This window comes from Curcuma longa, chromosome 18 (assembly GCF_044706935.1).
Source record: "Curcuma longa cultivar G26 ecotype Majalengka, Jawa Barat chromosome 18, ITB_CL_G26_1.1, whole genome shotgun sequence".
NCBI lineage: Eukaryota > Viridiplantae > Streptophyta > Magnoliopsida > Zingiberales > Zingiberaceae > Curcuma > Curcuma longa.
In genome coordinates this window covers 652874-676899 of record NC_133878.1, presented here as the reverse complement: position 1 = coordinate 676899, position 24026 = coordinate 652874, and the positions used below count along the sequence as shown (strand labels likewise).

Here is a 24026-nt window from a genome sequence, read left to right as displayed (position 1 = left end):
GAACATGTCATTGCCTTCAATGATGAAGAAAAGTAATATGCTTGTAGTAATACTAGTCAACAACATATCACAAGAAAGAACAATTATTAGTAATTCACATTTGCTACTAATGAATAAAATTTAATTTCGCAACAATCCCACTATTTGGTATTATTTTCTAGTGAATAAATTTTAATTTAGCAACATATCACCCAAAAAAAAAACACTGATTGCTAAACTTGACAGACATAAACTGAAAATCCACTCATTTAATCACAACATCTTCTATCATATCCATCGACATCGTCCAGTTTTTTCAAACGGCCATCAAAAATAATATACAAGACAAGACAAACTTTACTTCAAATGTCTTTATTAATAATATTAATAGTTCTCATTATTTTTGTCCGCGACGACGGTAAAAGTAAAGCCCTATCTGGGAATTCCTCGAAATCAGCCAACATATATTTACATCACCAAATATTTAGTAAGCATACTCCATCCATCACTCCTATTAACATGTACCGGTCCAGTATCCAAATTTCTAGCTTAGACAAAGAAAGCGAAACCAGTAGATTTCCGTGGTTTAGTGCACTCTGACTGAACCCAACCTATTTTCTGCTGCGTGTTGTCGTAAACAACAAGCTTCCGCCGCAAGGAAATGTCTGCCAGCAAAATAGGAGACAAATTCAATTTAATTCTGCAAATTCATCGTCCATTGAACTGTAAATTAGCCAGACCAAACTTGACTCTTGACTATGTATGAGCTTGTTGATTTATCATATAGAGGTTCAAAGCAATCTTAAGCCTCATTTATTAAAAAGTTTTTAAAAAAACTCAAATAGAGCTCAGCTACAGATAGAGGTTGTCCTTGTGATTCAATTAAAACATCCATCCAATAAATCATCTCTATATCATTTTTCTTATATTTAACATACTATAGAAAATTTTAATTTATAAGGTATTAAGAATAGATATAAATAGAGTATAAATATGATACATGTAGTGCACTTCTTTTATATTTGAACAAAACACAAAAGAAGCACAGTCAGAGTTGCATCTTAAATAAGTTATTCGATAAATTTATAGTCAAGCTCTGTTCAAGAACATTACCATGTCAAGCTCACCAGTGTTTATGCTTATTTATTTTATAATGTTAAACAAACATAAATGAGCTTATCAAGTGTTCCGGTTGAGAACTGCTTCAGGACACGTCATCGGACCTTCTCGTTGCTGACTTTGAACAGTAGATGATGATGAAGGCGATGACAGCTTCACAAGCACCGGAAACTTCACCGGAGCAGACGATGAGCAGCAACAGCTTCAGGGACGGCCTACGATCACAGGAGATGTCAGTAGGAAGGCCCGGGGGATGCCCTGGCGCGACCACTCCGACGATCAAGTTAGAGCAATGGGAGGAAGAAGATGAACAGTAGAAAAGAGAGAGCAGTTGAGAGAGTTCAAGAGAGATACCTGCGGAGTGGAGTGGTCTTTTTAAGAAGAGATGAGCGTGCATACCTGTCACGTCATCATTTAAGAAATGTCTCATCATGATTAATGAGGTAGTAGGAACAATCGAGTTTGTTGTCTCATCGCCGGTAAAGCATTATGTTGTCAATATCCTTGCAGATAACAGAGAGATAGCATTAATTATTGGAGGCGTGGGTTTGTCAGAAATCATGATGAGATGAGCCAAGACACTGTGAGGAGTGTAGTTACACCAGGGTGCTGACAAATATAATCAGAGGTTTTGTGAGGTGATTCGGTGATTTGACTAGTATATGGCAAAAAGAGAGCTTCGGCTAGTGAATAACCGCACGGAGGGAGTCGAATAATGCGCGGCCGAATGGAAGGATTCAACTAATACATAGCCGAACGGAAGGACTCGGCGTGTAGTTAGCCGAATGGAAGGATTCGACTAATACATAGCCGAACGGAAGGATTCGGTGTGTAGTTAGCCGAATGGAAGGATTCGGCTAGTGCGTAGCCGAATGGAGGGATTCGGCGAGGCACCTGCCGAATGGAGGGATTCGGCGAGGCACCTGCCGAATGGAGGGGTTCGGCGAGGCACCTGCCGAATGGAGGGATTCGGCGAGGCACCTGCCGAATGGAGGGATTCGGCGAGGCACCTGCCGAATGGAGGGGTTCGGCGAGGCACCTGCCGAATGGAGGGATTCGGCGAGGCACTTGCCGAATGGAGGGGTTCGGCGAGGCACCCGCCGAACGGAGGGATTCAGTGAGGCACTTGCCGAACAGAAGGATTCGGCATGTAGTTAGCCGAATGGGAGGATTCGGCATGTAGTTAGCCAAATGGGAGGATTCGGCATGTAGTTAGCCGAATGGACATACTTCGCCGGTGTAAGCTTGAACTACTCGAGGAAGTTGACTTAGCGGGTGGGGACTCCTACGATGGGACCAACTTCAGACTCGAGTCTGATCATGGCTAACCCCATGGTTCGTCCCCGGAACATAAGCCTCCCCACTAGTCTAGTCGAAGGGAGCGGGAGGCGGACTGACTAGACCGAGTCAGACTCGAGTTTGGGTCAGGTTCGGAGGCTCAATTTAATCAAATGAGAAAAAGAGGGAGAGAGAGATAAGCGATCAGACCGTTACACTGTTCGGAGGAAGGCTAATCGACAGAGGACACGTGTCGATGCGAGGTTGGTCGCATTAATGAGGGGACTGGCGGCGTGCGTGCGCGGAAAGGGGCCGCTGTCTTTTCCAACACAGGCAATTAAGGAGGCGTGCTTTTTGTCCGCCTTTTCATATCGGTGTCCTGACATCAGCAGATCCGCTCAGGGAATCGTGCTGATCTGACAACCCTTACTGAATCCAATCCCGCCTTTTCGATACCGCTTGATCGGACGGTCCCGATGAAATAGGGTTTTCATATATAGCTGGCGAAAGATTGCGGCGGGACCACTTCGCTATCTCCGTCCTCGCGTGTGTTTGCTGCTGCTCAGTGTCTCAAGCTGCTTCTTCTTCTCCGGCGAGTTTTAAGGCGTAAGCTCCATTTCCTTTCCTCTTCTCGAGTTTCTTTCGATGCCATTTCTTCTTCGTTCTATCTTTCGAGTTTATTTCGTGTCCAGCCCTAGGTTTTATAAGAATGTCGGAGTCCGAAAACGCCTGGTATGAGTCCACTGTTTCTGTATTTGATAGAGCGTCTAGGTCGGCGGTGAGACTCCAATATGAGATTCCTCACCAGTATAAGATTAAGGTTCCAAAAAGCCACCATCGACCGCACTTACCCCCTCCCGGTTACCAGACCTTTTTCCTTGATCAGTTGGAAGGAGGCCTGCGGTTCCCCCCTCCCAGACTTCTACGTTAGGATTGCGGCCTATTTTGGTGTCCCTGTTAACCAATTGGCACCCAACTCCTTCCGCCTCCTAGCCTGCGTTTGCATAGTGTTTCAAGTGTATGACATACCCTTGAACCCGACAGTTTTTTATTACTTCTTCTATCCGAAGAAGAAGGAAGACAGGGTATTCTATCTTAACGCCCGTCCCCGTTTAAAATTCTTGGCTGAGTGCCCCTCCTCCCTTAAGTTTTGGAAGACAAAGTTCTTTTTCGTGCGTCCCCCGAGTCCTTTTCGAGTAGCCGAGTGGAAGGACGATCTACCACTTCCCCCTCGACTGAGCGGCTACAAGAAGGATGCCGCCTACTCGATGGCTTCGAAGGTGTTGGACGGCTTGATGTTTCATGCCGGGAGGATACTCAGCGAGGAGGGCCTATTATTCCGAGCAGGCTTGAGCCCGATTGTTGCGGAGCTGTCACAGCCACTTGGTAAGAGATTATTACTGCCTTAGTTTGTTGATGTCTAATTTTATGTATTTCTTGTTTCTTCGCAGAGGATCTTTGGATGGCAGCTTCTATGAACAAGTTCATCAAGTGGGACCGGGCATCCTTCAAAAAATTGACAACCCCCGGCCACTCGGAAGAGAGTCCAGCGGCGGCAGCCTCAGCAGCTGATCGATCTGCCGCAGTAGAGTCCGAAGCAAGGTCTCATTCAGCCACTCCATCCAGCCGAGTCGGCCAGAGGCCTCCTTCTGAAAAGCCTCGCGAGAAGGCATCCAAGGCGAAGGAGCCCCGAACGGAGAGGGCCAAAGAGCAGGCTCCGAAAGCCAAGAAACCACGAGTGGAGGAGCCACGCGAGAAGGCCCCTAAAGCCAAGGCGCTGACTATCAACGAGCCGACTGACGAGCAAGCGTCTCGACCGCGTCCTCCGGCAGCTGAGATGGGCAAGTTAAAGCAGAAGGCTCGTCCAGCACTGCCACCTCCAGCTAAGAAGAAGAAACCCTCTAGCCCTCAGAGGGTGGTTGCCACGACGCCTGGCGTAGAGTCTAGTCGGGGGGCGAAAGGGCAGCTAGGGTCGCGAGTGTCAGCTGCTCGGGCCGAATCGCCAGCGCATTCTGCGGCCGGGTCGCCCGCTCCTACAACTGCTGCTATGCCCACCCCAGTACCGTCAAGGGCCGAATCGGCTGGTTCGACATCGTTATCAGAGAGACGGGAGCCGGTAGTAGCAGTGTCCGGCTCCCGCATTAGGCAGGAGGAGGCTACAAGCGGCGGGCTATCTACAACTCCTTCTGCTCCCGTGGTGAACTTGGAGTAGGCGGCAGAAAGGAGTACACGACTGAACATGCGAGAGACTTCTCCTCACATTATTAGGGAGGAGTCGCCCCGCCAAATAGTCTACTTGGAGGGCATATGTCCTCCTGGTGCGGCGGGAGTCTACCCTGGTGGCATCTTTCCACCAGGAGAAGTTCATTTGCCTCCCATTGCAGCAGATGCCCCCTCCGACGAGCTGAAGTCAGTGAGACCCTTGACCGGATCGCGCGCATCGGGGGGCCGCCTACTACGAACCCCTGACTCTGTCTGATCTAACCAGCTACACCATCTACAGCCTGTACCAAGTAAGTTTTCTTAACTCTTTATTTCCCTTATTGCCTTTGATAGGGAAAGCTAACATCTCCGCTGCAGATTTTGGCCGAGGCCTTGGAGCTGCACAACCGCCTGCCCGGCGTCTATCATCACTTTAACCTATTGGATGGGCAGGTGGCTGATCTGAAGGCCAAGGAAGCCGAGCTAATGAAGGACTTTGAAGCAGCTCGATCCGTCGTCAGCCAGCTTGAACATCAGGAACAACTTCGTTCCTTGGAAGAGCAAGTAAAGGCGCTGAAGGCCTGAGAGGCGGATCTGACTTCTGAGCTTGAGGCGGCTCGGTCAGCAGCCAATCAGCAACAGCATCAAGCTCAGCTGCGCTCCTTGGAGGATCAGATATCCCAGCTGCAATCCAAGGAGTCGGACTTGGCCAGGGAGCTGCAAGTAGCTCGCTCGGTGGCTGACCAACATCAGCACCAAGTAAGCTTAGCCAAGGCGCAACTGCTAACTGCTGAAAACCGGGTGGAGAACTTAGAGCGGGAGCTGTAGGAAGCCCGGACCTAGGAAGAGCTGAAACAAAAGAAAGATCAGTCGATCCTCCAGGACACTCGACTGGCCAAGTAGGAGGAGGAGGTAAGAGAGCTGAAGATTCAGCTAGATCAGAAATGCGCTGATTTGGACTTCGCCTGCAATGAGTCCAAAAGTTTGAAAGAGAGGGTCGCCAAGCTGGATGAGGAGGTGACCCAACTGAGGAAGCAAGTGGCCGACTTGACCGAATCAGCAAAGGTAGTCGAGGACGTCTCTGCAGATGCCCGGAGTGAGCTTGCAGCCTACAAGCTTAGCGAAGAAGACTGACTCGAAGAGGCTAAGGAGGCATGGCTGAAGTCGAAAGAATTCACTGATCAATTTCTGGAGAAGACTGGTAGCATGCTCCAAGCCGACTTTGAGGGAGCCTTGAGGCAGCTCCAGGAGGCGAGCGTGGTGATTTCAGATGCAGCCTTTGACAAATTAGATCCACAGAAAGTATGGAAGGCATTACCTGCTGCAGCTCGGACAGCCTCGGCAGTGTTGAAGAAGCCTCCAGTCGGCAGAGGGAAAGGGAAGGGGAAGTAGACATGTTTAATTAATGCCTGCCCTTTATAATTTTTTAGACTTGTAACTTCTGCAATTGTAACTCCTGAACTTATGCTTCAATGAAGAAATCTTTTCAAGTTCTCAGCTCCCTTTTCTCTTGGTTATTTTTGTTCTTTTCTTTAATTGCTAGGCCTTTATCCCAGGGAAGAAGGGTAAACCGGGATAAGGAGAGTGAGTGTTAAACCTTTCGATAGAAGGCTGTGAGATGCCTAAGTATAGAGAGGACAGGTGCATATGTCGGCAAGTAACGAGTGATTGACCGAGTGGAGCGTGCTGATGGACAACGGGTACTTCGCCCGTGGGTCTCTGCGTGCGGATTACATACGAGCTACTCTCGGATTGACTCATGAAGTCTTCCATGGGACTCAGCGCGTAAACGAATCGGTGTATGTAGTCTTCGGGAGCGCTAACGATGGATTCCAGTCCTGAGTCAGGTCATTGATGTGTGGACGTCGACGAGTGCTTCCATGTTGAGAAGGCGCAGGCGGCGGTTGCTGCTTCCGAAGTGGGAAGGCGCCGCAATGATGGAGGAAGGCAAGTGTTAGCTTACCTCTTAGCTTGTCGTTGGAGTAGGTCTGAGACCTAATGCAGAGTCGATGGAGTAGGTCTGAGACCTAATTATGTCGGTGGAGTAGGTCCGAGACCTAATTATGTCGGTGGAGTAGGCTCGAGACCTAATGCCGAGTCGATGGAGTAGGTCCGAGACCTAATTATGTCGGTGGAGTAGGTCCGAGACCTAATGCCGAGTCGATGGACTAGGTCCGAGACCTAATTATGTCGGTGGAGTAGGTTCGAGACCTAAGTTGGCTCGATCCGCGACTATGTCCGAGTCGGGAGAGTACTGTGAATGGCCGAGAGGCCTTGGAGTGGGGAAGGCCTGTAGGAAACATTACTTGTCATTGTATGTAAGGAAATGAATATAGACAAGTAAGGAAATGTAGCGTAAAGAGTTTTAAGTATGATAGGGTCGGAGGTGTGTGGCGCTCCATAGGTCTAATCAGATCCTTGCCCTCCGAGTCGGTGAGGTAGTAGGCGCCGGAACTTGTCTTCTTGACTACCCGATAGGGGCCTTCCCATGGTGGTTCAAGCTTGCCCACTTCGCCTGCCGGTTTCGCCTTCTTCCACACCAAGTCCCCTACTTGGAAGGATCTGGGGATCACTCGGCGATTGTACTTGGCGCACATCCTTTGTCGGTAGGCCATGAGTCGAGTGGCGGCTCTGTCTCTATCTTCGGTGATGAAGTCCAGCTCCATTCTTCGACGCTCCCCATTGTCTTCATCATAGAGCCTCCTTCTGTCTGATGGGACTCCCACCTCCATTGGCACTACAGCCTCTCCTCCATACACCAGATGGAATGGTGTCATGCTGGTGCTTTCCCTTGGCGTGGTTCGGTAGGCCCATAGTACAAATGGTAGCTCCTCCACCCAGCTGCCTCCTTCATGATCCAGCTTGGTCTTGAGGCCATGCAGTATCTCCCGGTTGGTCACTTCAGCCTGACCATTGGCTTGCGGATAGGCCACGGAGGTGAATGCTTGCTGGATGCCGAGTCCTTGGCACCAAGACTGGATCTTCTTTCCTTGGAATTGGCGGCCATTGTCGGATACCAGCCGTTGGGGAATGCCATACCGACAGATAATATTCTTCCATAAGAACTTGATGACGGCTTCCTCCGTGATGCGGGCAAGGGCTTCGTCTTCAACCCATTTAGAAAAGTAATCCACAGCAACCAGCAGGAACTTCTTCTGTTGCGGCCCTGTTGGAAAGGGTCCTACAATGTCCATGCCCCATTGGTCAAAGGGGCATGAAGTGGTGGAGGCCTTCAACAATTCCGTCGGTCGTCGTGAGAAATTCTGGTATTTCTGGCAGTGTAGGCAGGTGGATACTAACTTTGCCGCATCGGCTTGAAGAGTCGGCCAGAAGTAGCCGGCTAACAAAATCTTCCGGGCCAGCGATCTTCCCCCCGGATGGTTGCCGCAGCATCCTTGATGAGCCTCCCGCAAGACGTAGTCGGCGTCCTCTGGCCCAAGGCATTTGAGCAGAGGGCGGGAGAAGGCGCGCCGATACAACTGATCTCCTATCAGGGTGAATCGGGCTGCGCGCCGTCTGAGTACTTTGGCTAGGCTGGGATCTGAAGGAGTGGCGCCTGTCTGAAGGAAGTTCATGAGGGGACTCCTCCAGTCTTCCGGCTCTGATGCGGCTTCGGCCTGGTCTATTTGGGCAACGAAGGCTACTTGAGTGATGGGCTCTTCGTCCGTCCATTCGGTCATGGAGCTGGCTAGCCGGGCCAATTCATCCGCCTTAGTATTCTCAGTGCGGGGGATTTTCAGGAGGGAAACTTCTCTAATTCAGCTTTGAGCTTAGCAAAGGCTTCAGAATACCGACGGAGTCGGTCATTACGGACTTCGCAGGTTCCTTCCACTTGGTGTGCCACCAGCTGAGAATCTGAATATAACTGGACCCGCGCAGCTCCCATTCCGTTTGGCTGCCTGCAGACCAGCCAGCACGGCTTCATATTCAGCTTCATTGTTGGACGCACGGAAACTGAGCCTGGATGGATAGCCGAATCTCCTCTTCTTGAGGGGAGATCAGTACCACCCCGACTCCGCTTCCTTGCCGATTTGAGGAGCCATCCACATATACTTTCCAAGTTTGCTCCGGCTCCCCTTCAGGTATCTCAATGAGGAAATCGGCTAAGGCCTGAGCTTTAATGGCGGTCCGGGGTTGATACTGGATATCATATTCTCCGAGCTCCACGGTCCATTTGATGAGGCATCCAGAAATCTCCGGATTGGTGGCAGTCGGCCCAGCTTGCTATTGGTCAAGACTGTGACTGGGTGGGAGAAATATGGGCGTAGCTTCCGCACCAGCATCCATGCCAACTTCTCCAGATTGGAGTATCTGGTTTCCGCATCTTTGAAGAGATGACTGGAGAAATAGATGGGGTGTTGAGACTGACCTTCCTGTTTGACTAGCACGGAGCTAGCTGCGGAATTGGAGGCCGCCAGGTACATGAACAGGGGCTCGCCTGGTGAAGGTTTGGCGAGCCGAGGGAGCTGAGATAGGTATTCCTTGAGCTCGGCAAATGCCTTGTCGCAGTCTGCATTCCATTCAAATTTCTGTGCCCGCTTCAAGACCTTGAAAAATGGGAGGCTCCGCTCTGCTGCCCGAGAGATGAACCGGGAGAGTGCAGTGATCCGGCCCATCAGCTTCTGTGCTTCTCTGAGGTTGCGAGGTGGAGCCATATGAGATAAGGCTTGAACTTTATCTGGATTAGCCTCAATTCCTTCCTCAGTCACTATGTATCCGAGGAACTTCCCCACTCGGACACCAAATAAGCACTTGGCTGGATTCAGCTTCAGACCATACTGGCGTAGGGTGCTGCAGGTTTCTTCTATGTCGGCAATGAGGGAGCTTCCTCTTTCAGACTTAATCAATATGTCATCCACATACACTTCTATATTGCGGCCTTGTTGTTGCCGGAATATCTTGTCCATCAAGCGTTGGTAGGTGGCTCCTGCATTCTTGAGTCCGAATGGCATCACAGTGTAACAAAAAGTTCCATCTGCCGTTATAAAACTGACCTTGTCTTGGTCATCTACAGAAAGGGGGATTTGGTGATATCCCTGGTAAGCATCAAGCATACATATATATTCATGACCGGAGGTCGAGTCGACTAGCTGATCTATGCGGGGCAATGGATAGCAGTCCTTCGGGCAAGCCTTGTTCAGGTCTCTGAAATCCACGCAGACTCGCCATTTGTTCCCAGGCTTCGGCACCAGCACCACGTTGGAGAGCCAAGTAGGGAAGTGCACCTCCTTGATGTATCCAGCTTTCAGCAACTTCTGCACTTCATCTCGAATCACCTTGTTCTGCTCGGGGCCGAAGTGACGTCTCTTCTGTTTGATGGGGCGAGCTCCCGGCAGGACGTTGAGGCGGTGCATGGCGACGTCAGGAGAAACTCCCGTCAGATTGGCCGGATCCCAGGCGAAGACATCTTGGTTCCGACGAAGGCATTCAGCTAACTCTTGCTTCAGCTCGAATGGCAATTCGGCGGCAACTTGCACGGCTGCTTCCGGATGATCATGGCATATTTGCAAGAGTTCCTTTTCGATAGCAGCGCGAGGGTTCGGCGCATCTTGCACAGCATGCACCTCTGCTCCTTGAGTCCTCCGAGTCTTCCTGGCTTCTGTTCGGACCGAGTCCACATAACAGCGTCTAGCCGTCAACTGGTTGCCTCGTGCTTCCCCCACTAGGTCCCCCACAGGGAACTTGATCTTCTGATGGTAGGTGGAGACGACGGCGGAGAAGGCGCCAAGTGTCGGGCGACCTAGAATCACGTTATAGGAAGAAGAGGCATCCACTATGGTGAAGAAGCAGTACCTCGTCCTCCGAGCTGGTTCCGTACCCAGGGAGATAGCCAGGCGGATCTGACCGAGGGGACGAACTTCATTCCCCGTGAAGCCAAAGAGAGAAGTAGCCATTGGCTCCAAGTCATCCAAGTCAATCTGCATCTGGTCGAAGGCTGACTTGAAAATGATGTTGACGGAGCTACCGGTGTCAACAAATACTCGGGATATCTCATAGTTAGCAATGGTGGCCTTTATGACCAACGCATCGTCATGAGGAGTCTCTACTCCTTCTAAGTCTTGAGGTCCAAAGCCGATGACAGGCTCGTCTCCTCGGCTTCCTCCAGCCACTCCGCAGACTTCCAACCACCGGCTATGAGCCTTCCTGGCCCGATTGGAATCTCCGTCAGTAGCACCCCCTGTAATCATGAGAATATTACCGAGGGGGGCGTTATCTTGGTTGCCGGCTCGAGGGTCACGGGAGCCAGATCCCTGGCCGCGGTTTCCTTCATTCTGCGCCGGGGGAGTGAGTTCTCTAGGGGAACGGTGGCGCTTGGGGGCAGCTCGAGGAGAAGGTGGCAGCAGTGGAGCGGTGGCTTGACGATGAGTCTCCTGCCGGTGTTGAGGGGCGGCTACCATCCCTCTAGCGCGCTGGTCCTCTGCCTCACGGAGGACTCGGGCATATTGATGGCAATCCCGAGTGTCGTGAGTTCTTGACTTGTGGTATGCACAGAAGCGTGGCAGCCACCGTGAAGGTCCAGATGACTGAGTGGGCCGGGAGTCTACTGCTTGGATGGCGCGATGGCCACCCGATGATCTGGCAACATGCTCTGGTTCTGGTCTTCTGAGAGGTTGAGGCGGCTGGCGATGCTCACTTCGAGCAGCCGGAGCGGGCTGTCGACTCGGACCGCCGTGAGAGGAGGAGTCGGCATTGATTCGCCGAGCCGACTGGGCTTCCTCCACGTGTATGTATTTGTCGGCTCGGGTCAGCAGCATATCAAAGTTCTCCAAAGGCTTTTTGATGAGCGATCTGGAAAAAGTCCCCCTCTATCAGTTCCTGGGAGAAGGCACTGACGAGGAACTTCTGATGGAGCGGCTGGGACTTCCTGCGCTCCTTGATTAAATCTACGCAGGTAGTCCTTTAGTGACTCTTTGGACTTCTGTTTGATGGCGAAGAGGTCCATCACATCTTGCGGTAAGTGCGGCTGGTGGCGAAGTGCCTTAGAAAGGAACTTCGGAAGTCGTTGAAGCAGCAGATGGATGCTGGCGGCAGATGATTAAACCAGCGAACTGCAGCACCAGCCAAAGTGGTGAGGAAAACCTGACATTTGATGGCGTCAGTGTATTGATGTAGGGTGGCAGTATTTTCGAATCTTCCCAAGTGGTCTTCCGGGTCAGTTGCTCCGGTGTAGTCCATGAGCTGCGGAGCACGGAAGTGACGCGGGAGCTCTTCTTCTAATATCCATTGGGCAAATGGAGATTTGTGAGAGCCGCTGCCTTCCTCGGGACCTGGACCCTTGCCACGTGGAAGGCGTCTAGGTGGGGTCCGGGCAGCTGCAGATTCTACGGACATCCCTCCGTAGTCTTCAAACATATAAGGTGAGGTGGGCCCTGGACTTGATGGGCTTGATGGGCCTGATGGGCCTGTTGAGCTGGGGCTTGGTAAGCTGGAGCCTGATGGGCTTGAGCAAAGTGAGCGGGAGCTTGATGGGCCGGAGATTGGTGGGCCTGAGTATGGTGGGCCTCGGTGGGCTCAAACAACCGGCGAGCTGGGGCCGGCGCCGGCGCCGCGGTGCTAGTGCTTCAGCAGAAAAAGAGTGGGGTCTAGAAGGACCAGCTGGTACCTGTTATTGTTGTTGTTGCCTGGAGATTGCGAGAACGGCGTTGGCCACCGCCCTATCGAAATCCTCCTGCGTCATGGTGATGAAACGAGGTTGCTGAGGTTGAGGAGGTTGGGGAGGTTCGTCCGTCGGCATCTCAAATCCGGGCTAAAAAGTTCCCACAGACGGCGCTAAATTATGTTCCGATTGAGAACTGCTCCAGGACACGTCACCGGACCTCCTCGTTGCTGGCTTTGAACAGTAGATGATGATGAAGGCGATGACAGCTTCACAAGTCGCCGAAAACTTCACCGGAGCAGACGATGAACAGCAACAGCTTCAGGGACGGCCTGCGATCACAGGAGACCGTCAGTAGGAAGGCCAGGGGGTGCCCTGGCGCGACCACTCCGACGATCAAGTTAGAGACAAGGAAGAAGAAGATGAACAGTAGAAAAGAGAGAGCAGTTGAGAGAATGAGAGTTCGAGAGAGCCCTACCTGTGGAGCCGAGTGGTCCTTTTAAAGGAGAGATGAGCGTGCATACCTGTCACGTCATCATTTAAGAAATATCTCATCATGATTAATGAAGTGGCAGGAATAATCGAGTTCCTTGTCCCATCGCCGGTAAAGCGTTATGTTGTCAACATCCTTGCAGATCCGCAGAGATATAACATTAATTATTGGAGGAGCGTGGGTTTGTCAGAAATCATGATGAGATGAGCCAGGACACTGTGAGGAGTGTAGTTACACCAGGGTGCTGACCATATAATCAGAGGTGATTCGGCGATTCGGCGATTCGGCTAGTATATGGCAAAAAGAGAGCTTCGGCTAGTGAATAACCGCACGGAGGGAGTCGACTAGTGCGCGGCCGAATGGAAGGATTCGACTAATACATAGCCGAACGGAAGGATTCGGCGTGTAGTTAGCCGAATGGAGGGATTCGGCTAATACATAGCCGAACGGAAGGACTCGGTGTGTAGTTAGCCGAATGGAAGGATTCGGCTAGTGCGTAGCCGAATGGAGAGATTCGGCGAGGCACCTGCCGAATGGAGGGATTCGGCGAGGCACCTGCCGAATGGAGGGATTCGGCGAGGCACCTGCCGAATGGAGGGGTTCGGCGAGGCACCCGCCGAACGGAGGGATTCGGCGAGGCACCTGCTGAACGGAACGATTCGGCATGTAGTTAGCCGAATGGGAGGATTCGGCATGTAGTTAGCCGAATGGACATACTTCGCCGGTGTAAGCTTGAACTACTCGAGGAAGTTGACTTAGCGGGTAGGGACTCCTACGATGGGACCAACTTCAGACTCGAGTCTCATCATGGCTAACCCCATGGTTCGTCCCCAGAACATCAAGTTTTATAAATATTGAACTCATTACGTCCCAAATCCTCTATTTGGCAATTTTGTTCGGTGATTCAGCAGTAGAAATAAATGTTGAATATAGTGCAAAGACATGGAAATGATTGATAGTAATTTACCTCCCAATATTACAGTTGATCCATCGTGTACTTCAGTTCCATTAAGGACGCCCAAGCACACATTGCCTTTATCCTGCATAAATTCAAAACCCCTAAATTACATTGCTATCTACTTGTTAACAAAATGTCTATACTAAACACATTTCACTTTGGATCATCTTCAAGTAGTAATCATACTAAACACATTTCAAAAGAAATACTAAGCCTTTCACCCCAAGTTCCATCTCCGCCTCAATCTATCATCTCACCCAAACCTTTCTTCCCTGAAACAATTCAAACCAACCAGTCAGTTCAAGCAAACTGACAAATCGAGCATCCTTATCCAATTCAGCCGAACTAGACTCAGTTTAGACAAACCTAATTGACCTGAACCTAACTCATCCGAATTCTACCTTGGCTTCCTCTGACCATGTTCTGAATAGAGGTTGGAGTTTCTGATAGCTAGCAAACTCCCTGCAATATGTTGTCAAATTCCCAAAACAAAATGTGAAGAGACGTACACTGATTACTAGGTAACCTTCAGGTTGAATAGTGAATGACTTTGACATGGTCCACCATTTCTTTACGAATTGCATGACTTTGGGTTAATGGTTCAAAGAATTGCTTCACATCTTTAAAAGACCTGTAAATATGATGAACCTTATCAGACACTCGGTGCTAAGGTGTTTTAGTTTATGAGACAAGATGAAAATTTCCATGTGTGCATTTGCAAGAACATTTTACAAAATGTAGGAAAGCAGAAACATAGTACACTCAAAAGCATTGTGAGAAAATGGTTAAGATAGTTAATAAGATATCACCTAATAGGAAAGTCGGCACGCAAACAGATTGGCATTGTAAGATCAGAGACATCTTGAATGAAGTTATTGGACATGGACTGGAGCTGTGTGTTTGTGAAATTCACATGGTAAATATTGATGATACTGAAGAAATGTAGTCCAGAATTTCATTTTTTTTTCTTATGACTTACATAAGCGGTTAGCTTCCCATATGCTTCATCGGGAAAGTAAGTGTATGAGCTTCCAGTATCAAATATTACTGGGACTGCATTTCCTTTCTGCCCCGAAATTTGCTTGCCTCCATAATTAATTTTTGAAGCTTTAGAAATATAGAAATTTCTGGAACAAACAGAAGCAAAACAAAGTCAACTTACATTACCAAAAAAATTGATTCGAATGGATCACCATGTAAGAATTTCCATGTGCAAGAAAGATCTGAAAGCAAGAAAAGAAGTCATCATACATAAAAGTACAAAAGCTTGTATGAATGCAGTCTTTTATGTTCTTTGTGGGTAAATTAGTTGGGAGAAGTGTATAGAATAATTTCAGCTTCATACCTAGGGTTTGGCCTTTATCACAGTTCAACCCTCCAAATTTAAATACCTTGATTTAGTCAATGCATTTAAGAAACATTTTATTACTATCCAACATCCCATAATTGCCAAAATTGAAACAATTCTGGATCGAAAAAGAGATGCACTTCAGAGCCTTAAGGTATGAAAATCACAAGATTATTTTTCTCAGAAGAATCTTTAGTACCATAAAAAGAAAAGAACAAAAATGAAATGATGAAAACTTGAGGGAATTTGAATTATTAATCTATGATGAAAACTTGAGGGAATTTGAATTATTAATCTATGATTCAATGGTTAATAGAAAGCAAAGTACAACCAATTTATATTCAAACAACCATAACAAAGTTTCACCTTAAAAAGCTCAACATACTGACACAAATTAGGATGGCAAAGTTTTCCCCAAAGAGATGTTAACTTTGTTACTAATATTCAAGGAAAAATTATGTATGAGCTATGAAATACTAAATATATGTGCGTATGAAAATGACCAATAATTATATTCTTTGAGAATAGTATATAAAAAAACATGTGGAAAGGTGATGCTTACGTGAGGCCACTTTGTCTGGGAACCCAAGTCATGCCCCATTGAGGAACATAGTCATCTCCTAAGAACATGTATCCCCCACCTTTGGCTTCTCGTTTTATGCAATGGCCTATGACATTGCTAATGATACCTTGACTTTCCAATTGAGAAGGTAAACTTACTTTCGAATTGCTAAGTCCAAGAATCCCATCTGTTTTTGCAGGAGAGGCTAAAAGTTGGCCTTGTTGATCATAAGCACACCTACAATACAAATGTAACAAAACCAACTTTATGAGTTGAAATGACCCTGACAACAAATTATAACAATGAAAAAGTCATACCCAAAAGTGAAACTGAATTTTGCCTTTTCACCATTTGCATCAAGAATGTGCATATCATCTCTTGCAAGGACACCCATGGAGGAACTATGATCTGCATATTCTATCTCATAATCACATTGTTCACAGGAGTCACAGTAACGATAATTCTGATTACGTTGTACTTCCATGCACAAAGAATTGCTTACATTTGGTTCGTGAATTGGAATAAGCAAGGAATGAAATTGCATTCCTAAAAAACGTAATAGAGCAGTAAAATAATAATAATTTTTTAATTCGATTTTGTGCCATCGTTATGAATAGTGATTTTTATATTTGGTTCATAGGAATATTTTAGGATATTGAGAATAAATATTATCACAATAATGAAATAAATCCTATATAAAATACTTTGTCCGACTTTTATAGTTTGCACAATATGTATAATTTACCTTAACTGATGTACCCTGTTAGACTGGCTCAAAAGATCAATAGGTTTGTTGGCCCACTCTTCTTGTCTAACTATCTCATTCGACTTGATCGACCCATTCAACTCACCTGGCTTGCCCTCCTTACTACCTTGCAGTAGTCCATAAAACATATCGCTTTGATGCAAGTTCATAAAAGAAGAATACCTTTTCTTGTAGTAAAGTCTGCATGAATATAATACAATAATAACACTCATCTAACATCACAAGCAACGAATATAAAGTAGAATATCAAAACACTTTCTTGGTAACCAAGTACAATTTGTCTAAGGATAGCGCAAGGGAGGGCGTTTTTATTTTTCTTGAACCAAGTACAATTTGTCTAAGGATGTTTTTATTTTTTTGTCATAAGTAAAATTTATCGGATGATTCACATTAAGATCTTTGATTTGACAACTTAAATATGTTGCCCGTGGGCAATGGTACAGCAACATAATATCTTTTTAATTTCTCATACATCTAAGCATTTGAGTCTCAACTTTGACCTAAGAGCCCTTGGATTGATGAGCCGTTCGCTAGACGTGTTTCTCGATTTATCCTAATGACTAATGGAAAACTTCTGTAAGACCGGATTGATCATCCCAAGATTAATCAGTGTAAGCTGAATAACCATATCAACTAAAAAAAGAACAAATTCATTAGCCCCTGAATCATGATGCAACGACAAAGATCTCAAGCAATTATCCTTGGAATAGAAGTCAGTCTTAATTCGAACGATAAGTGTTCATAATTTCATATGTGATTCACATTGTCTCGATTTCAATTTGGATGAGTGTTCTCCTTAAATATTATTCAATTTCAAATTTAAGTTTGTTTGCCTGCTAAAAATGATTAATATTAATGTTGTTCAATAAATCTCTCCCCTTAGAGATATCCCTAAATAAATGCACAAGGTCATCACCTTAGTTATGGCGTTCCCTCCCTAGTGAATAAAAGACATAGCTAGTCAATGGAAGTAAAACTCTTTTCCTTTATCCATAGTATTGATCTTCCCATGAAGCAAAGGGCAAGCCAGCATTGAATTTCTCACTAATAGTACTGAACCCCCAGGTTGAAGGTGCTAGCTACAACTGGAAAGACTTTAGGTTGTGGTTCTTAAGGTCTTGGGTTTAACACTTCTTCATGTAGATTTAGGTAATCAAAGCTAAAGTTGAAAGCACTATGAATTAACACTTTCAGTCTGAAAAAAGGGAAATTAATAAATTAATAAATTAATTAAGCAGCTACATGCACATACTTCTCTATCCCTACAGTGACTATCTGACAATATTTTATTTTTTTAACACACAAAAGTATTATGATCATCAATTATTTGGTGTTTCTGATGATAGATACCAGACTCAAATATATGTGGGAGTCGTTTTAATACATGAACGTTTAGTTAAATAGAGTCAGTCCTGGAAACTTACTAAGGCACTTCCGAAACTTACTATTATGATCACAAGAATTGATCAACCCACTGAGAGTCGGGCGCAATGACAGAGTACACGCCGGTAGCAAATGCCACACACAGGAAGCTAACTGCAAACAACAGGTACACGATTGCCAAAAAGACGAAACTTCTCCCCTTGACCTCCTAGTAGATAATCAAATGGATCAAACATGGATAAGTGCGACTGCTGTAACGACGGAAAAGACCATGGCACAGGTGTCTGAGATCAAGAATGCCTTGAAGGCAGCTCTGCTCGATAGAATGGCCATCCCTTCATCTGATCCAGAATCGTTCTTGTATCCTCCTGGTAAGGTGAATGCAGCTGCAAACGTGACTGTTGCGATGAGCACCGCAACGATAGAAAGGTTGTTGGCCAATGTTCGATACCGATCTATTTCATCTTGCATTCTCTGCGAGTCGGTTCTTGTGTCATTGACATACCGATTTATTTCGTCTTGCATTCTCTGAAAGGGGTTCTGATATGATCGACTCGCTGTGGACTGAAACGCGAGCCGCATCGCATTAATTTTTGCATAATGTAAGGCTGCAAAACCAAAGAAAATAGTGGTTATATCCGACAAAGCAATCTGAAACCTGTAACTGAATATCTAGAGAGTTAGAGAACGCTTAAAAGGAACCCCACCCATTAACATAGAAACTGAAAGATAGCCATTATACTTGTGAAATGAAATGAACACTTACCATCCGAAATCTGGCTTCCATTCCGACTGCTGAGAAAGCAAGGTGGATCGGTGTTAAACCCAAATTGGTCGTGAGGGCAGGGTCCGCGATTTGACTGGATAGCAACAGTTCAATCATATTCCCGTCCTTCATAAGGACCGCAAGATGCAAAGGCGTGTTTCCTTCATGGTCTTGTTCATTTAGGAGCTCTTTGGCCGCAGGGGGAAGAAGTGATAACGTACTTCACTGCCTTTAGATTCTTCTTCTCGACGGCCACATGAACAAAGTTGCTTCCTTTGTTGTTCTTCTGTTCCAGTGCATCAGGGCAATGCTCCAATATCTCCTTGATCATGTTCAGGTTTACGCTTGCTGGCAGCCAGTAATCCCTAGAAGTTGTGGCTTTCTAAAAATACTTTAACCCCGGGCTAACAGTGGGGAACAATAAAAAAACTGAGCAACGCCCAAAATTAATGTCGTAAACAGTTAATAAAAAATAAAAACCTCTGGTTGTGCTCCGGGCCTGAAGCCCTGGTAAAGTTATACCTGCCTCCGCCCTTTGCTGCGATGTGGATGATGGCGAAACCTTCTTCATCCTGCATGTAACCTGCAGAGGCATCTCGTTCTAGAAGCAACCGCAGAATGTCAACATTTCCACTGGCCGCTGCAAAGTGAAGCGGAGTACTTTTCGACGTATCTTGATGTTTCAGACACGACGGGTTCTTGTCTAATATCATCTTTGATATTTCTGTCATGAAGGGACAAGTGGGAAGGAAATCTTGCTTAATTCCATTAAAGGTAAATTTGTCAAGTTTGAGGTAGGAATTAATTTGTACGTAACTCACCGTAGCTTCTAAGAACAGCAGCGTGTAGTGCCGTCTGACCACGAGGCCCTTGGTGCGAGACTTCGGGAGACTGCATCAGTATTCTCCTCACAATCCATAGCTGTTCCCTCTCGGCCGCCATGTAGAGCGGAGAAACCCCAGCTCGGTTGGTCATGGTCGCCAGTTTGGGAGCCGCCGACAGATGCAGATTCACAACTGAGAGATGGCCACGGATGGCGGAGCCAGAATTTATAATATGCCCGGACTAAAAAAAATTTAACGAACAATAACAACAAGCAACAAAACTCCGGACCAACAAAAAAATTAAAAACCTTCGGATGGACCCCTGGCTGAAGCCCGGGTATACATGATCGCCGCATGGAGGGCGGTGTTCCCGATTCTGTTGGCAATGGTGGCCATCCACACCACGTCTTCCTCAACACCACCAGATGACGGCCGGTAGTGCTGCCAAAGTTGCCTGTGTTGGTGGATCAAAAGGGTCACGATCTCGGAATGGCCGGCGGCCGACGCCAAGTGCAGTGGCGTATCTCCGCTCTTGTTGGGCAGCGTGAGGAGGGAAGGCTGCGCCTCGCTCACTTGCCTGGCGATCTCCTCATGGCCGCGCTTTGCGGCGATGTGCAGCGCCGAGTTGCCATCGATGGTAACCTCGAGAAGGCGCGTCTTGTCTGTTTGAACTACTTCTTCAATGAATTTTGCATCTCCGGAGGTTGCTGCCTCCACAATTTCGGGTCCATGATATCGTTGCTCCTCCTTCCCTGCATGGCCTCCCTTCGTATTACGCCACAATCTTTGCTTGAGATTGCAACTGGTTTGTTAAATTTCAGAGGGTTGATGTCATGGACTTTATAACACCAGTGTCATCTTTGACATAAGATTTCTCTATTTCTTTTTGTATTGTGTGTGGAAAAAATAACATGTTGTCAGACTGTTTAAGACACAATAACAATACCTTGAAATAGCGATGGAATAATTAGCGATGAAATTTTTTTCCATCACTAAAATTAGTGACAAAACTTAAAATTGCATCGCTAATTGAGAATTCACGATAGTTTTTTAATTCTGTCACTAATTAACGACTAAAAAAAATTATCCGTCGCTAATTAGCGACGGAAAAAAAATTATCCATCGCTAATTAGCGACGGAATTAATTAGCCGTCGCTAATTCCCTCGTTAAATTATGGGACAGATTTGTTTAGTGCCGAGATGACCGATAACCCTAAATCTACCGACGGAATAGTGACGGAGTTTTAAATCCGTCGCTACCATTTGCGACGGATTAGAGACGGAATTTAAAGTTCGTCGGTAACTAGCGACGGAATTTAAACTCCGTCGCTAATCCGTAACTAAAATCGCGATTTAGGTTTCTTCCCCAACCTTTTCTTCTCTCTCGATAGCTCGTGGCGCCGTTCTCAGCTCCGGTTCCGATCCCCTGTTGCTCGACCTTCTCCCCCGCAGTTCTCGGCTCCGGCTCCCGGTTGTGCCTTCTCTTCCGGTCGTTCTCTGCTCCAGCTCCGACCTTCTCTTCCAGGTGTTCTCATCTCCAACTCCGGCCTTCTCTTCCCTGCGTTCTCAGCTCCAACTCCGGCCGCTCGATTGTCTTTCTCACCTCCAGCTCTGGCCGCTCGCTCGGGGTTCTCAGCTCCGGCTCCCGCTTCGGATAAGGTAACCCCTCCGGTTACCTATGTATAGGGATGAAAATTTTTTGTTGGTAACTACTGAGATGCTTAAAGTATGACCCTAAACACTATATTGGTAACTACAATTTCTGTTGGTAGCTACATTTTGATGTTTAGGAATGAATAATTTGTGTTGGTAGCTACATTTTGATATTTAGGACTGAACACTTTCTGTTGGTAAAACCCACAATTTTCACAACCTTGATTTGACAATCAATGATAGGTCAACTTGCTCTAGCCTTGTGAACATGAGGAAAAAGTTAGGCAAAAGGGCTGACATTGCGATCTTATATCTCCTTGTCCTCTAATAAAGTCATATTTGCATAGGATGACTATGATGATGGCTTAGTCGGATTAAAGGGAACAAGGGGAGGGTTGAATAGGTACTAACCTAAAATTAAAATTCCTCTTAAAATTTGCATTTGATTGTAGACGAATTTGCTTGTGATGGTTTAGGGCTTATATAAATCTTGAATCTGATTAAAATTTAATTGTGCATGATTATACAAATAAGAGGATGGATAGAGACCACATGTATGCAAATTGAATTGTGTATGCTCACCTAATGTTAAACCTAATGATGTGTAAAAAATTAATAATGAATCTTGTCATCACATATAATGGTTTGTAATTAATAGTATAAAGGTTAAGCGCATTAAATGCAAATTAATTTTTATGTGTGCATTAAATCAAAAATTATTTTTTGTAAAAGGTTATAATGTATATGAATAAAGTTTGGATGTATAATCGACTAGACGATGAATTTATCCGAGCAAACTCTTCATTAATTGCAAGGTCCTTTTTATTTACTTCAACAACAATACCCCATAGTTTCATTCTAGGAGAAATATTCTGAACAGAGAAGTAAAATCATATTATGACCTGCATGTCTGTGCAACAAATATATTCCTTAAACAGAAAATCACTTTGTGCAAAGCTTCAAACTGTTCCATAAGAAGTTAAGGTATACATTTTGTACAATCCTCTCACCAAAAAATTTTGCACGCATGTATTCTTTATATGCATTAAAAAGTGGCCACTGGTTCTAAATGACCTTATCATTTAAATAATAAGATAATGATAGTTAGGTGTTTTAGCTAGAAAAGTAGATGAGACAGATATAGATATTTTTTTTTCTCTTCTTCATTTATGATTTTTCAATATGTTTGATCAGGCAGCAGCACCATCAGGTGGCCGGATTATATTGAGAGTATAAGTAATGGTGTTATTAGTAATTTTTATTTCATAAATAATTGCATGTCATCTGTATAACATTTATATGTTTTATAATGCAGTTTTACGCCAGAAGGTTATAAAGTTGCAGCCTATATTTCTAGTAAGTTTCACGAGCGAGTATATCGTTTAGGGCATACTTGGAGGCATGTCGACGAGGGCATGCGAACCTTCTACTATGATGAATTTGTGGTAAGTCATTTTAAACACCTTATAATTAAGTTGTTTTTGTTTCTACTAATTGGTTTTTTTCTTGTAGAAAAAGTATACTTTTGAACCAGGGCATGAGCGAGAATTTCAAGACACCTGGAATGCTGCTGCTGGCAAATTATATAAAGATATATTATATAAATGCAGAAAAAGGACATCAGACCATCTTGGATCCCAGAGGACGTCTGGGCTGCATGGCAAGCCATATGACAAGCAGAAAGATGGCAGGCAAATGCAGCGATAGTTCGATCCAACAGAAACACCGAGCTAGCTGGCCCTAGCATCGGATCCACAAAACATACAGTTGGATCCCGCTCCATTGTGGAGCATACCTTGGACTTAGTAAGTTTACAATTAATATATTTTTAATTAATTAGTAATATCATGATTGTTATTTAATTATATTTTTGATTTTTCAGGAGCACGAGTTACAGCGTCCTCCTACTTGTTGGGAGATTTTTACGAAGACACACAAGTCCAAGGATGGTACATTTATCGATCCTCGCTCGCAGGCATTAGACGTAAGAAAATAATTTTTAAATTTAATTCACATTACCGCCATGTAATTATTTTTTCTAATCTTAAATTTTATAATAATTTAATTTTAAACAGGCTGAATATTCTGCTAGAGTTGCACAGGCGTCTGCGCCTGCAATTGAGGGAGGAGAGAGGCAGGAGCTCTCAACCGACCAGTTGAATGAGATCTACTATGATGTGGTACGTGGGAGGAAGAAGAGCTCCACCCTCTACGGTCTAGGGTCCCAGGCGCGAGTCGTATATGATCGTGTGATGACCCCTAGAGCTAGGGGTCGTCCCAGCGGATCATCTTCTGCGATAGAAGCCCTACAGAAAGAAAATCAAGAATTAAAGGATCGACTCTCCGCATTAGAGGCGCAGCAACACGCCGCAGATGAGACGCAGCAACAGAGGTATGATCAGCTTGCGCGGCAGATGACGACCTTCATGGAGGCCTTCGGTCCGACGCCACCCATGCTTACTTATCATGCGATGCAAGGTGTGAACATGATACGGAGACTCAGGACCCTAATGCTCCTGATCAGTAGCTGTCTGCAAGGTATGTTAACATTTCTATTCCTTTTATTTTTTTTAAAGTTATTACTTGTAAGCATGCTTTTTTTCAAATACATTGTTATAATTAAGTTATTACTAACCTATCTTATTGTCTTTTTGTAGGATCTTTTATCTTGGCTGGGCTCGTTTATATAATTCAGATATGTAATTTGACATTTGATACAGTATCAATGTATACAGATATTTGTATTTATATTATTGTATTAAGATTGTATTGAAGTTAATCAGATATTTTGACATGTTGTATTCAGATTGTATTTATGTTGTTGTATCATTTTTGATTTATCAGTATATTATTGTTATGTTATACCATTGTTGGTTTACAATTGATTGATATGTAAAGAGGGAATTTCAAAAAATAAAATTTTTTAAAAAACTTTTAATTAGTGACGGAATTTATAATTCCGTCGCTAATGAACGAATTTTTTTTAAAAAATTTAGCGACGGAACTTTTCTATTCCGTCGCTAAATAACGACGGAATAAAAAATTCTGTCGCTATTTGCCGTCATATTTCCACGTGCCCATTTTCGAATTAGCGACGG

The 24026-nt window shown here is 45.6% G+C and overlaps 2 pseudogenes; both read right to left on the bottom strand.

Annotated features, from left to right (window-relative positions):
* Window positions 1–335: 335 nt before the first annotated feature.
* LOC141812305 (aspartyl protease APCB1-like) lies at window positions 336–16430 on the bottom strand (annotated as a pseudogene).
* A 1465-nt stretch (window positions 16431–17895) lies between these two features.
* Window positions 17896–24026, bottom strand: part of LOC141812304 (protein ACCELERATED CELL DEATH 6-like) — a 6635-nt pseudogene continuing 504 nt past the window's right edge.